This window comes from Anthonomus grandis, chromosome 10 (genome assembly GCF_022605725.1).
Source record: "Anthonomus grandis grandis chromosome 10, icAntGran1.3, whole genome shotgun sequence".
NCBI classification, from domain to species: domain Eukaryota; kingdom Metazoa; phylum Arthropoda; class Insecta; order Coleoptera; family Curculionidae; genus Anthonomus; species Anthonomus grandis.
Window position 1 is genome coordinate 27,403,873 of NC_065555.1, and position 15,120 is coordinate 27,418,992.

At 33.5% G+C, this 15,120-nt stretch overlaps 1 protein-coding gene across 5 annotated transcripts in view; it reads left to right on the top strand.

The window, feature by feature from the left end:
• LOC126741031 (probable phospholipid-transporting ATPase IM) overlaps nucleotides 1-15,120 on the top strand; it is a 374,205-nt gene that overhangs the window by 102,093 nt on the left and 256,992 nt on the right. Inside the window, exon 1 of one of the 5 annotated variants that reach the window (XM_050447301.1) lies at nucleotides 1,833-2,051. The exons of the other annotated variants lie outside the window; for them this stretch is intronic. The gene's annotated coding sequence lies outside the window, so the exon portion shown is untranslated. Of the gene's footprint in view, nucleotides 1-1,832; nucleotides 2,052-15,120 lie in introns of those variants that run through there. 5 annotated transcript variants of the gene reach the window in all.

Genomic DNA, 15,120 nt, shown 5'->3' on the forward strand with positions numbered 1-15,120 from the left:
CAAGAAATGCCAGAACCCTAGCATTAGAAGAACGCGTGCTAGATCGTATTGAAGAAGATCCATCTTTGAGCACTCGCATCATCGCAAATCAAGAAGGGCCCTCTCAGTCAACCGTATGGAGAATTTGGCACGATATGTTACTCTACCATTATCATATTCAACGGGTTCAGGCTTTGGAAGACCGAGATTTCCTTCCTCGTGTACACTTCTGTAATTGGCTAGAAGAAAACCGCGTTGCTTTTGAAAATTTTGAGAAGAAAATTTTATTTACTGACGAGGCCGGCTTCACAAGAAACGGAATTTTCAATTTCCACAACAACCACCTATGGACGGATGAGAATCCCCATGCTACGGTACAGAAGGCACATCAGCAGCAGTTTAGTTTAAATGTGTGGGCGGGAATAATCGATGGGCATTTAAAAGGACCTGTATTTATGCCGCAACGAATAATGGACAAATTTACACAATTTTTTTACAGAATGAATTACCACAAATATTAGAAAATCTACCACTTCAATTACGAGCACAAATGTGGTTTATGCACGATGGTGCTCCCCCACATTTTAGCATTCTCGCTAGAGAACACTTAAATAATGCCTATCAAGACCGCTGGATAGGTCGTGGGGGTCCAGTGCCATGGCCACCACGGTCTCCTGACCTAAACCCCCTTGATTTTTATTTATGGGGACACCTAAAACAACTAGTTTATTCCCACCCTATACCCAATATTGATGTTCTCAGGCAAAGAATAGAGGAAGGATTTCAGACAATTAAAAACAATCCAAGAATTCTACCACGTGTGCACCATAATCTAATAAAAAGATTAAGAGCTTGCCGTGACGCGAATGGTAATAATTTTGAACACTTTCTATAAATTGTTAAATAAAATTTGAGTAAAAAGTATCTTTTTTGTCGATCGTATTGCGAATTAATTTTCATCAATAAACATACGCAATCAGAACATTTTCAAAGTCGCTTTTCTCGTAAATGGTACGCTCTATCGAATTGAACTAAGAGTACCTTTTTTACGTATAAGACTCTAAAATTTTATAATTTTCAAACAAAATCACAATAACCTAAAGAGTAAAAGAAAAAGGGATGTTTTTACCCTTACCAACCCCCGCATGTGACGCACCTGAATAAAATTTGAAAAATTTGAATTTAGAATCTTATTCACAACGAAATGTTTATGCAGTACACCAATTTTCAAAATTTAATTCTAAAGGGTTTTAAAGTTATAGAGAAAAAATTGTCTTCAAGGGGTCCTATTCAAAGGGGCGTAGCTCCCTTAGGAAGCAATTTCGGACCCATATTAATATGAACTTTTTGCCTTATTTTCATACAAGGATTAGGCCCCTGAAAGGATGCCGCTTACTTTTGAATCACCCTGTATAATATTTTAGTTGAAATGAATTTGAAAATTAGATGCTCATTTAGAGTTTTTGAAGTTTAGTTGGTATTTTGGTAAACTGGTTTTAAAAATTAGAAGCTCATTTAGATTTTTTGTAAGCTTTGTGTATTTTTTGGTGCCTGCTTTTGTTGGCAGATTAAAAATGTAATGATGCCTTAAGTTTGTTCACCGATAAATTTATTTGATATACAGAAATATCAAAGTTGCCATGTTAGTTGAAATAGTTACCGCATTTTGTTGTACATCCATAATATTTGATGCTCATTTAAAAATTTCCCTTAAAAAAAAAGTAAAATGCGCTCAAACAAGAATCAAAACCGCGCGCACGCTCTAAATCCTGGCCCTGTGGCCACACTAATCAAACTCCTCTTTCCTCTTTGTCATGACGCTTATCCATTAGCTGTGACTGTGTCAGTGTGCGACAAAGACGCGAATCTATCGGTACGTTGTTTTCCGCGCTTTTTTCATTCAACGAATCGTTACGGTCGAGAATCGCATCGGACACGCTAAAGTGCCGCTCTTTGATTTTTTTCGCGTCAAGTGACTTTTATTATTTTCGTCTTAGGAGAAAAGTCACGAATCTTTTTTAAGCCGAAAATTATGTGATTATGGATGATAATTTAAGATTATTATTTTACTGGTAGGTATTGTTTACTTAATGAGTTTCGTATTTGGTTTGGCTTTGTGATAAGATTTACTGATTATGATTAATTAGTTTGCATATTTCATGCACTTTATGCAATTTTTATATACATATTTATTAGATTCCTATTTATAATCAAGCTCGATTGTAATAATTTCTTGTAATACACTCTTGTTTATTTAAGATTTGTATGCATGTATACAGGGTGTCCCATTAATAATGGTAAATAATTTAACAGCAGATTCCTCTCATAAAAATAATGAGGTTACTTATGAGGTTAATGCAACCAAGATACAGGGTGATAAACATTAAGTTTTTTTTTTAATTTTGTATATACGGTAATGGCCAAAAGTAGATAGACAAATGATTTAATGATTTAAAAAAAAAATTTAAAAAAATAAAAATTCTATACTAAAGATATTTAAGTATATTATGGGCAACATAAACACGTATAAAAATTATAAAACATTCTTTAGAAACAATCACCTAATTTGGCAAATAATAAGAAATAACTAAATATACGCTGGACAAAAGTAAATAGACAAATTTAAAAAATAACCAATACTCTTTTTTTTTCGAAGTATTTTTTTTTAATTACAAACTAAACCATCTACAATATCAGTATTTTGTAAAATACTCATTATTGTCTATTACAGCCTGAAATCTACGTGGCATCGATTCAATAAGATGAGTTTAAAACCAATATTTTTCCATTTCTGTTGCAACCGTTCGAATAATTTACCTTTATTTGAATAGTTTGTATCCCTAATATCACGATCTACAATTTCCCATAAATTTTTGATGGGATTAAGATCGGGTGACTGGGATGGCCATTTTAAAATTGGTGTTTTTTTCTTCTTCGAAAAATTGCTTTATAATTTTGGAGGAATGCTTCGGGTCATTATCTTGCTAGAATTGGAATCTCAATGGTAAATTGTCTTCGACATAGGGCAACATAACATCTCTGAGAATATCCCTGTACATAAACCTATCCATTATGCCCTCTATGCGATGTAACGGGCCCATTCCATAACCTGAGAAGCAACCCCAAACCATCACTGATCCACCTCCCTGCTTAACTGTGGGATGCTTATTTGTGTACTTGGGATTCAAACGCTGGCCAGAAGGACGTCTAACATATTGAATTCCATCGGAATTAAACAAATTAAACTTCGATTCGTCGCTCCAGCAAACACGTTTCCATTCAGGCTTTGTCCAGTGTTTATGCTGACGGGCAAATTCCAATCGGGCTAAGCGATTCTTTTTTGAAAACAATGGGTTTTTTGCTGGCCTACATGCAAATAGATTCTCTTCTACCAACCTTCGTCTTACAGTCCTTGAGAACACATTACAAATCCCTAGAGCCTGTAATTCTATTTGAATTTGACGATAAGTCATGAAAGGGTTATTCTGGCTAATTTGTTTTAATTTGCATACAGCTCTAATGTCCATTTTTTTGGTCGACCAGATTTATTTTTTGGCTCTAATGATCCTGTCCTTTCATATCTTTTGATAATTGCCCACACAGCTTTTCTTTTAACATCAAATCTACGAGCAATATCAATTTGACGACTACCCGCGCGATATGCATTAATAATGCATTGTCTTAAATCAAGAGAGAATCTAATTCTACGTGGCATGTTGCACCTTGAGTTAAAGAGAAGCAATACTATACTAATTTTATTTTATAAATATCTAGACAAAAAAATTATTTCAAAATTGTTTTTGTCTATCTACTTTTGACCACTACTGTAACTTTAGCAGTTGTTTTTTGTTTTTAACTAAATTTTTAAATTATCTCATAGCCCCCAGCCACATTTTAGTGGTTTTTTGAACTCCATAGCTTTTTTACGCCCTGTATAATTTTAATTTTTGTTTTAAATATGCATTCTGCAAGCATTTTTGCTTACAAAAGGTATACCTTAAAAATCTCTCTAGGATTACTCTTTTTCTAGATATTTACATTTAAAGATTTTAAAGACATCCATGAAAACCATATTTTAACTTTAAATTATTAATAAATAAAAATATAAAACCTAAATTCTTAATTTATTTTATTGTTTTATTGAAAGACCGCCGAATCTTAAAAAATAAATTGCTCATTTCGAAATGACTCAGAAGCGGCTTGAATTTTTTCTAATAATTATTAATTGTTCTCTTGTGCTTATTTGATTTTCGCAAACAATCCAGGGTTGAAATCAGAACTTCGTGCGGGCCAAGGTCTTTGACTTCCACGTCCTATCCAGTTGAAATTAGCATATATTAAAAATCATAAAATCATATGAAGGGTCAGGGGAAAAAAGAAGGTAAGTCAATTTTTCACGAAACTGAGAAAAACACAATTTAATGTTAAAAACGGTACAAAATCAGTATGAGAGCTTATCAAAAGACTGTTTTAAAAATAACTACAGTATAATAATAATAATAATAATAATAATAATAAGACGTTTATTAGCCACCAATACAAAAAAAAAGCATAATTACAGAAGGTAATATGATTATATACATGGAATTGAATATTAGAATATTAAACAAAGAGAGCATATAAAAAACAATAGGTTATATAAAGAATTTAGTTAACACAAGTAAGGCAACTAATAAGCCATGCATTCAGACTTCCAGAAAAGAAGGAAACAACTTCCTGGATTCTGTTAAGGCTTATAATAGAAGAAGTGAGAGAAAAAAAAAACAATTCTTATAGACTAAAAAAATAACCAAAAAATAGGTAGGCGTACACTTATGAGGGGAAAAAGCAGTAGGGGAAAAAATGGATGAAACGGAATGACAAAAAATCACCCCTCCCTCCCCCCTCTCCTCCCTCCCTTTTTCCTCCCTTTCCTTAAACAGTTAATTTTTGAATAATAAATGTTAATAGAATATTTTACGTTGCATTCAGTTAGTTAGCATGTGCGTAGTATTTTAATAAAGAAAGGCATTCAAGAAAAATTAAGTTTGATTTAAAAGAAGAAGCTTGGTTTTTAATTTAAAAGTTTTTTCAGTGACAGTAAAATTAATTATTTTGAACTTATTAATCAAATTTGGTACGACATAAGAAAAGGATCGCTTAAAGAGTTCTTTGCTATGACTAGGAATTGTTAAAAGATTTTTACGTCTTATATTAAGATTATGCACATCAGTACGATAGGTAAGCTTTTCAAGTAAGTAAGGCGGAGTTTTTGATTTAAGAGTTTTGTAAGAAAAACATAAAATATGTAATATTCGTCTATTGTGCATATTTAGCCAACCTGCTTCTTTTAATTTATAAGAAATATGTTGCCGTCTTCTTATACCAAATATAAGTCTTAAGCAAGAGTTTTGAAGTTTTTGAATTCTACCTGAGTCGGAGTTATCGAGTTATGGTCCATAAATTGTGTCGCAAAAATTTAACGGTGATAGTACTAAAGCATTACAGAGCAGTTTTTTAATACTTGAGCTTAAAAAATGTCTTTGACGATATATTGTTTTTAAGGCAGAATATCCATTTTTTAGTTTAAGGGTAACATATTCTTTGAATCTAAGTTTATAGTCCATTACTAGTCCAAGATTTTTTGCAGAGTTCTTATTATATTGTTATTAAGGTGTACATTTAAATTATTTAAAATATTAGTTCGATGATTGTCACTACAAAAAAGAATAGCTGCTGATTTAGTGGGGTTAATCTTTAGAAGTAATTTTTGAGTATCTATATTTAAGGTATTTAAATCCTCATTTATATATTGATTAGCTTGGACAACATTAGTGTGATGATGAAATGAATAAAATAGCTGGGTGTCATCTGCATAGCAATGGTGCTTAGAGCGTAAAATTTTTTTAGTAATTTGTGAAGTATAAAGAGTATAAAACAAAGGACCAAGAATGCTACCTTAAGGCACCCCAGAGGTAACATCCAGTGCATTTAATTTATTGTTATTGAGCACTACTCTTTGTTTTCGATTAAACAAGAAAGAAGACACCAATGCCAACGCAGACTCAGCAAAACCCATATATTCTAATATAGCCAGTAATATTCTGTGATTTACCATGTCAAAGGCTTTAGAAAAATCTAAGAGAACCAACACCGTAGCTTTATTTTTATCAAGTTCCTTAAAAATATCATCAGTCACTTTAGATAAAGCGGTTGCACAACTATACCTCTTACGAAACCCAGACTGGTATTTAGGAATTAAATTATTTACATTTAAATATTGAACTATTTGATACTCCATAATTTTTTCTAATATTTTTGATAGTATAGGAAGTACAGATATTGAGCGAACATCATTAAATTCAACAGGATTCTTTATTTTGGGCAAAGTAATAACATTGGCTTCTTTTCATTGATCGGGAAAGCAGTTTTGTTCTAAACATTCGTTTATAATATGAGTGAGTGGTTTAATTATGGCAGGACAACAAAGCAAAATCAGGGTAATGTTTAATTGATCAACGCCAAATGCTTTAGATTTAATAGATTTTAAGTAATTTATTATTATATCTTGTGTCACCAAATTAAATTTAAATTCAGCCAAATAATTTAACCTATGTTTTTTAAAATACCCAACAAATTCTTCGTCAGGGTTATTGTTGTTTTTGTTAATATTAGAAAAAAATATTAAGTTTATCTACATCTTGCATAAGAGAAAGATTTATTAGAAATATTTAGTTTATTAAGTTCTTGCCATGTTTCTTTGTTATCACATACTCTAAATCTGTGAGCCAGGTATGCCTTTTTTTCCGCCCTAATTGAACTAGTTGCAAGATTTCTGTACTGCTTATGTTCTAAGAATGCAAAAAGCGAGTTTCCATGATGTCGGTTGTATCCAGATTGATCCAGACCTGAAAAAAAACCACATCAATGTAAGGTGATTGTAATAAATTATATTTTAACTTGCATTAAATTAGTCATGGGGTAGATTGAGGAAGAACTTGACAGCAGAGGGGCTACAAAACTTCATTAAACTTTGCAAATCATTGAATTTGGCTCTGGAAATTGGCAGAAGGCCTAAAAAAATTAAATTTTGTTAAAACTAAGTAATATTTAGATAAATATCTAGCTAGTTTGAAAAGTAATATTTTTCCACGCGATGCTTGTAAAAAAAAAATATAATATTTAATAGAACATACCATTGTAAGCTGGAGAGGGAAGCTTAAACAACTCCTTTGGCAATGATTGACTATGCCGCGGTGCTCTAATAATGCCTGTCAAATAAATGTAATTAACAAAACGATAAATGTACTTACAGTAACTTGTGGTGTATATTTGGAACGTGTAAGAAGACAGAATGATAGATGTATTGCTTACGTCAGGATTCGAGATCATTGATATGAAATGATACGATACTGCATACCTAAAAAGTAAAAGGTACCTGTGAGCAAATATTTTGCCCTAGTTATTGTGATTGTTAAATAAAAGTAAAATACGTTTACACAAGGCCATTTCAACTTTATAGCACCTGTACACAATACCATAAAACTATCAATAAGACTAACATCCTTCAAATTATAGACATCAGTAGACCTTATTAAAGAGTTGTTCTCCAATCCAGGCAGAACAAAACCTGATGTCCAGCATTAGAAATCGAGTTGATTGGATAGTGCTAGCAAGCACTCCACAAAACAACCCACTGATGTAATGGCCAGTTACACAGTCTACAAAATAATCCCAGGTGCCACAAAAATCTGGGTTGCACTAGTGCCACACAGTTGTTTTACGTACCAAGGTATCAGGTCACTACACTTAGTACGGAAGGATGCGCATTTAAATATTACTTTCTTTATACTTATAATGAGTAAAATAATAAGAAAAACATAAGGTAAAACAATGCTCAGTAAAAACTCTCACCTTTGTAATTTGACAGGTTTGGATAGTTCAATAAAGGCACTAACCACAACACTAGAGAAAAGTTAGTTGTCACGCACCTTATCCAGCAATAACGCATCCGTACTTTTTCGAGGAGTAAGACCAAACATTAACTGACTAGGTGTTTTGCCAATCAACTTATTAATGGTATTGTTAATTGCAAATTGAACAGTACGAACCTGTTCATCCCAAAGTTCTTCTTCGGGAACAGATGGCAATAGGGCGGCTAAAATGGTGTTATTTAACCGCTCCACTTGACCATTTGCTCGCGGTGTTGCAACTGCGTTTATAACATGCCGGACGTTATTTTGTTGACAAAATACCTGAAAAGTTTTGGAGGTAAAGGAACTTCCGATATAAGAACTTGTGGCACTCCATATGTTGCAAATATATCTTTAAAGTAGTCGATTTCATATTTGATTTTCGTATTCTTAGCAGCTCTGATAAATGAAAATTTAGTAAACCCATCATTAGTCGTTGCAAAACATGAGGGGCATTTTTTTTTAACTTGAAGGTAGCATATTAAATTCATAATGCCCTTCAGGTGTGACAAAGGCTGTAAATCGCTTTGAGTCTTTGATTGGTACTTGATTTAAGAATTAAGCTTATGGAAAAGTTTTCGGTTTGTAATTTATCTATCTGATCATCAATTCTGGGTAATGGTTGATTTTCTTTGACTTGGAATTCAACTTCCGATAATCGATGCACAGTCTTTGTTCCCAATTTTTTTTTCACGAGTAAAACAGGTGAAGATTATTCAGATTCGGATTCTTGTGTAATGTCATTATCCAAAAGTTCGTCAACAATCGTCTTGACAACCTCTTGTTCCAATCAAATTACACTCATCCATTTAGCGACATACATACGTTGTTTTCGCTTGATTACCGCGACAATAACCCCTGTAGCTAACAAAAACAACCCCTCCAGCTATCGAAAAGAACCACCCGTCAAGTTTTCATTGTTGATTGAAACAAACAATACAAATTCTTGACGTTTTTAAAAATATATCTTATTTGCCATGTATTTAGTAACTCCTAACAATGCTCAAACAACGCTCTTTAATTGAATATTATGTCAGTTTGACAATCTCATTATTTCAAAGATTTTTTTTTTCTTTTTAAGAACGAAATATGTCACACTTTGGAACAGAATCCATAAAATCAATAGACGAGAAACGGTCAGATAGTGTATAAAAAAAAAACACTAGGAGTACCAGAAACACTAGGAATACTAAGCAGTATGTCTGGCGGCAAATCATGTCATTTTTTTGATGAATAAAAGTATATTTTAACTAAGGACACGTAGATTAGAGAAGAGAACTTACAAACGTTCATTCTTCAAGATTGGGCATTCAAGATAAAGAAACAAAACGGTCAGGAGTACAAAGATTTTACAATAAAAACATCGTGGAATGTAACAGCGAAATTACTACAAGAAACATACTATAATAGGTATCAAATTAGCTTTGATCGATTATAAAGATATCGAGTTCAATGTTGATCGTGAGTCGAAAAGCGTGAAACGCAAGCATCTTCAACAAATACCCTAACAAAAGAAAATCAAGTTGGCCTTTTCTAAAATACGATGATTTCGAAGCAACAGTTGCAATAAAAACACGCCGAATGATTTGGAGAACAAAAAAACATTTTTTTTTTGCTTTTCTACGAATTGGCTTGGAGAGATGATGAAGAAGTTCGCTCGCAAGTAAGTTACTTTAAGAAAGAAACAAGCAGCCTTAGAGAATACACAAAACGTATAGAATAGAATCCACAGTTTTCCAAGACAACGCAAGGAGGAGATAAACCTTTATCAAGCTCAAAATGTTTTCATTAATAAATTTTCTATTGGGCTTGGCTTCCCTTCGAGAAACATGATTTGACACCACTTTGACCTTCCGTCTACCGAAACTACAGGTAACCTGTGCTTGAGGCTTGGTATTTTTCAGCGTTCATTCCTGGGCCAGATGTCCCAGTCTAGTGCATGGAACATCTTTTGCTTAGACAATTCTGTTTTAGGCTCCCTGCAACATGACTCGGTTTGTAACCTTACTTGGGCTGTAAAATTTGTCCAGTTCTTAAAGGTCTGCTGGAGGTCAAGTTTTTTTTTTAAAGCACTCAAATATTTATAGAGCGAGTCCACTGTCTGGTGATTACCTGCAGTAGCTTCTGTCTTAACTACAATATCGCTAATGCCGCGATAATGCTTTCCACTCCTCCCAAGAAAGACTCTCGGTTGGCAAGCTTTTATACCACACGTTGGCTAAACCGTCCAATTTACTAGTAGCATAATAAATAGTTGCTTGCTCTGACCATTTAAATATTTGATGCAACTCATCTATTTTTTTTTACACCAGTCAAAAATCGTTTGCGCCTTATCTTTGGGGTTGAAGGCTGGTACAACCTCACCCTTCACAGCTCGTGCTATTGACCTTTCTTTATGCATGCTGGTCTCAATGAACCATACCACAATAAAGGTTAAGCGGTCAATATATGGGTCGTAGTTAGGGAAGTGTCCGAAAAATTATCGCGACTTTGAGAGGGTATCGGTTCGTCTAGACTAGAGTTAGAAACAGATTCGAGAGGGTGTGGTCTTTTGCGAAGTTGACGACTCATTGTAACGTGAGTATTATTTCGATGCAACTAAGTAAAGAAATAAACGCAAAGTAATACCGAGTGCAAACAAAAATAAATAAATGCAGAATACTTTTTATGTATTACGTAGGTAAGCTCGAATCCCTTCATTTTTTTTTGTATATTAACGTTTTGCTACTGGATTGATTTTGTAAATAAAATGGGTGTTTATATATTCACCCCAATCGTTCAGTCAATGCAACAGAGGTAAGGAATATTTTGACGTCATGGATAGGGTTTATAAGAGTTTAAATTTATTGAAACAAACTTTCTCATACAACATGTTAATCACACACATGTCAAAAATATACACGCATTTTATTTTAATTGGTAATCCCACTTCTGAAAATTTGTCAGGGCTTAAATTCTTGAGAGGGCGTCTAATATAAAGGGTGTCTCTAAAAGGTCTGTGTAATAAATATGTCATATTATAGCGTATGTGAGGTGACCCATAGAAAACAGTTTCCGAGAAATTTATTTAATTTTTTTATTTAGTACTTTAGTATTAATTGTTGAAATTAATACACAAATTAGAACACCCTATATGTTATTATATTTTTGGATTTTGCACAAAATTCCAAACATTTTGATGTAACACATGTCATACCTTTATTATATTAAGGACAAGATTGAAATGTTAATGATAATTGGGTACGGAGATAGAACAAGAACCCCAAAATAAAGTTTTGCATTTATTCCGACAGAAGTATCCTGATTTACTACCCATATCTCAAAGTACTATAAGCAAGATTGAAAAACAGTTTCGGAAAAATGGTCACGTAAGAACAATAACTAGTTCTCGTCGATCTGCTCTTAATGAAGACACCAAAATTAATGTGTAATATTCCAACTAGTTAGGTAGCGCGCAAATTGGAAGTGAGCCAGTCTTCAGTAGTAAGGGTTCTTGAAGCAGAAAAATTACTTCCCTATAAATCAACAATTCTCCAGGAACGGAGAAGTAAATCATCAAAATTGCCGTTACTGGGCACAAGAAAATCCATGTTGGATGAGGCAAGGCCACACTCAACGCCCAGAAAAAGTAAATGTTTGGGCAGGAATTCTAGGTCAGCAAGTTATAGGCCCAATTTTCTTCGAAGAAAATTTAAATGGAGCAGTGTACTTACAGATTTTACAAGAAGAACTAATTCCAAATCTAGGTGTTCTATTCCCTGATCCAATAGAAGCTGATATGCCGCATAGAAATATCTGGTTTCAGCAAGATGGTGCCCCTCCCCATTTTGCAAGATCTGTTCGAAACTATCTGGATGCTATTTTTCCAGGCAGATGGATTGGCAGGAGAGGACCTTTTGAGTGGCCACCAAGATCGCCCGCTTTGACTCCGCTGAATTTTTTCCCATGGGGATATTTGAAATCCAAAGTGTATGTGACCAAGCCGGTAAATATGGACGAGTTGAAAACTAGAATAAGGCAAGAGTGTCGAAATATTTCTCCAGAATGCATAAGAAACGTTCAAAATGAATCTGTAGTACATTTAGGGCATTGCCAAATAGAAAATGACTTACATTTTGAACACTTATTAAACTAAAAGATTTAAAAGAACCCTCTTTAAGTTTATGAAATACGTTTTCTTTTACGCCCTGTATCTTAAAAACAATCGAATTATGGTATGGCATATGACACATCAAAATGTTTGGAATTTTGTGGAGAATCCAAAAATATAATAACATGTTGGGTGTCCCATTTAAAATAAGAATGTTGGTATTAGCCACGCCTACATGGCACATCCTGTATTAAAAATTTTTATTGTAAAAAATGCGCAACTTACTATCTCAATTGACTAATCCGAGCGTTTTTTCGAACACGTCCCAATTTATTTATTATCAGATTTATTCCAAGTTACAGACTCGCACTGTATAGTAAACAGTACCTATTATTTATTAAATCTCAAACTTATGTGCAACTTAGTACTAGATACTATTATATTTGGAATTTCTGACATCATTTCTGAAACTCGGATCTTGCACAACCCTCAAAGCCCTTCTTTGCCGTGAGGTGAGGTCGTTATTGATTTAGTCGGTACTGCGTCCATTTTTCGAGGACTTGTTCCCGTGTTGCAGGTAGGAGCGCACGTAAAATGCCACTTTTTTTTTATTTCTGTTTTTTTATTTTTGTTATAAGTTTGTGAAGCAGGAAGTGGCCAATATGGTTTATAATTTATAGTCCTTAATCTTGTTCCTTTAGGGAACCGTTTATTTCATAATTCTGGTGCAGGATGCCCAAGATTTTAATGGATAGATAATGAAATTTAGCAACGGTTTTACTTTTCCGTTTTTCTCTTTATTCTTCTTCAATTGTTGATGGCTGCAGGCTTTTGATTTCCCCGGGAAATTGCTGAAAGCAGTGGAGCTGGAGCTAGAGTTAGAGCTAGTATTAGAGATTCCCAGTCCGGATAGCTAAGCTACAAATGGCATACATTCACAGCCTCGGTATTGAAGGCTAGCCGTTCATTTCTTGGAGTATACACTTATACAGGCCAGTTTATTCCATTTATTTAAATATTACTAACCATAGATTTGTCTCACTTATTTAAATTTTTATTAATATACCTTTTATTTAAATTTAACGTTACAAATATTAAATCAATGTCATAATTTAATACGTCAATTTCTTATCTATACTATTAATTATTTTTTTGTTGAGTATTTTTCAGTACCCTTTTTGGTAGTTAAGTAGATATAACACGGTCAAGGCTGATATGCCTTAGATAAAAAGGTTCATGAACTTTCCCCTGCGTAATACAAATAAATACTAAAAACTTTAATAATTGCAATTTGCTGAAATCTATCTAGTAGCGAAATCATAATTTAAATGTTACTTTTGTCAAACTTATTTTAATCATATCAACATTATTCATATTTTAATTCATAGCAAATTATTAACATTTATCAGATTAGAACATGAGGTCTATAGCAATATATCTTTGATGTAAATATAATTCGATTGTATTGTTGAGATTTTCTTATTTCTTTAAATCTGCCTTATCCAGGGTCATTTAATTGTTAATTGAAACCTATACCAAGTCTTTTTCTTAGTTTTCTTTCATTTATAAAAAAAACTAAGTGGCGCCCTCTTATTTAATAGTTATAATCAAGTTTAGATTCTTTAATAGCCTGTCATAAATGAACCTTCGAACAATCCCAAGCCTCCAATAATTCTGAGCTACCGTCTGCAAACTCTTGGCAAAATAATAACACTGTAAAGTTAACGCCACAACATTACAGTTCATGGTTCCAAATTGATTGACCCAATTTTTATATCTGATGAGCAGCTTGTTTTGGCGTGTAGTACACACTCAGCTGACGACTTTTTTGATCATAGGTTAGTGTATGTCTGTCTCAATATAAAGACCAGAAAATAGGAGCCGACATTTATTTCTTGCCGTTCTTATAAATATATTAATTATTATAATTTTTTAAATGATTTACAGTCCTTACCGTGGTTTAATATTTTTTGTGAAAATAATATCGACCAAAAAATTCAGATATTTAAAGAACTTCTTTTTACAGTATATGATATTCTGCTTTATATAGCTAAACCAAAGGCTTCTTGGTTGACCCCCAATTTAAAACTTCTTATGAAAGAAAGGGACAAGGCCTTTCAAAAATTCAAAGCTTTAAAATGAGTGAACGATTGAAACAGATAAAAAGAGTTGAGGAATTATACACTCTCTATAGTCAGATCTGAAAAAGAGGCTGTACCAGTTTTATTAGTACCACAAAATCACCTTAAGAACTATGGGCTACTTTTGGTAATCTTAACATTTCACCTACATTTATACCTTACCAACATTATAAATTCTTGTAATAAACAAAATTATTTTCCAGATACTTGGAAAATTAGTATAGGCAAACCTATACCTTAAACAAAGTCACGTGTGCCAATTTATGATCTGCGAATAATCCCAATTCTACCAGCTATGTCAAAAACCTTCTTTGTGTCCAGTTGCTTGTGCATTTCTTTAGATCATTCCAAAGTGTAGGATATCTTCCCTTACTTCTTTTATCCAAGCGCCGTCTTCTATGTATGTTATAATGTATACAATAAATTATTAATTAAGACATTAAAAAGCGCATAATTGGCAATGTTTACCACTAAGGCCATTCCTCCTATTAACCAACAAATAATAAAGTCAATGTTGCCAACAAACAGAACACCTCGTATCTACCAACCCTTCTGCAGTCGTGGTCTGCATTGTATTATGCATTTTGTCCACTTTGATTTATTCTGACGGGCGATATGTACAACCTAGCTTCATTTTAACTAGGCTATACGTGTTATGATATCCTGGACATTAGTTCTTTATCTAATTTCTGTGTTTGTAATATGGTCCCTAAGTCCATTCGTTCGGCTCTTTGCGTTGTTATTAAGCGGCCCACTCACGAGCGAGCATGTTCGTTAACATGCTCGTCAACATGTTTGGTGACAACAAATTTGTTGGTGTGTGGTTAAGTTACGCAACCTGCTGCCAAATCGAAAAATCGTCGCAACGAGAGCCAAGCATGTTGCAACGTGTGTGCCGCTGTGTCAGGTTGCCGACATCAGCGTGGTCAGTCGTACCCAATATTGCGAAGAGGACACA